The sequence below is a fragment of the Otolemur garnettii genome, unplaced genomic scaffold, assembly GCF_000181295.1.
Source record: "Otolemur garnettii isolate 467f Iridium unplaced genomic scaffold, OtoGar3 scaffold00046, whole genome shotgun sequence".
In the NCBI taxonomy this organism is placed as follows: Eukaryota; Metazoa; Chordata; class Mammalia; order Primates; family Galagidae; genus Otolemur; species Otolemur garnettii.
The window spans coordinates 1,951,459-1,952,934 of NW_003852441.1; positions in this window are offsets into that span (position 1 = coordinate 1,951,459).

The window sequence follows — 1,476 nt, forward strand, 5'->3', positions numbered from 1 at the left end:
GGTTTGAACCCACCAGCCTTGGTGTATGTGGCCGGTGCCCTACCCACAGAGCTATGGGCACCAAGCCTGGGGATTCTCTTCAGCCTCCCTCACTTGGCTTGGAGGGGTTGGGGGTCCATCTGCATGTGGGTGAGGCCAAAGGGCAGGAAGGGTAAAGGTCACATCACTCCCCCACCCTGCTTTTATAAACTCTCCAACTTCCAGTTTTCTGTTTTCATGGCAGAGATGCTGGGGGAGACAGGAAGGTACCCCATACAAGGAAGTACAGACTCCAAGATGAGGGGGGCATTTCAGGCCTTCAGACCCCTGGTGGGGTGGAGAGTCAGTGAGTCCTTGGGGAGCCTCACAGAGGGGAGCACAGCCCACCTCGCCTGGGTCCACCTCTGCTCCACGGTGATGAGCAGAAGTGATGGAGTGGAAGGTGAGGAGTGATGAGTAGGTCCGTGCAAACCTACCCCCAAAGGCTGAGGAAGCTGAGAGGCCAAAGAAAGGGGCTGAGAAACCCCCATTTCTCAGGAAGAACCATTTAATAGAAACTTGGACAGAAGCTGCATCCCTGGCAGCAGCAAGGAGTGATGAGACAGTTGGTCCCCATGCCACTCACACAACACAGAGAAGGCTTGGCTGGGACAGTGGAGGTCTGCCCCTCAGGGAGAACAAGGCTGCTGTGAGACTCTGCTAAGGACAGGATTTATGGTCACAGTAGATACAATCTTTGGGGCATTCCCCCCAATAGGAGTTAATCAGAAGTCAAAGGGGATGAGCATGCAAGTTGGAATTGCTTTAGCCTCCAGGAGGGATGGATGTGGGGGCCAGGCAAGGCTACTGTGAGATGCTGCCTGAGGGTGGGATGTCTGGTCAAGGTTGTTTTGCCCTAAGGGCAGGATTTATGGTAAAAGATAAAGTAGAAATTTTAGGGGCATTCCTAGAACAGGGGTTAATCAGAGGTCGACATAGTGGATTGGCTTCCAAATGGAGTTACTTTATCTTCTACACTGGTGAAAGGAGAAGGTGCCAACAGCAGGTCTCAGGAGCACAGAGACTCCTGCAGAGTGCAAGGTCCCATTCAGAGCCACCCACATGCCCACTCCTGTAATCCCAGCACTTTAGGAAGCCGAGGCAGGAGGGTTATTTGAGCCTAGGAGTTCAAGACCAGCCTGGGCAATATAGCAAGACCCCCCATCTCTACCAAAAATACAAAAATTATCCAGGAGTGATGGCAGGTGCCTGTAGGTCCAGCTACTGAGGAGGCTGAGGCAGGAGGATCACTGGAGCACAGGAATTTGAGGTTACAGGGAGCTATGATGACTCCCTATGAGCTATGATGACTGCACTCTTGACCCAGTGACAGAGTGAGATCTTGTCTCTAAAAAAATTTTTTTTAAGGAAGGGTTATTTATTTATTTTTTGAGACGGAGTTTCACTTTGTTGCCCTTGCCATAGTGCTGTGGTGTCATAGCTCACAGCAACCTCAAA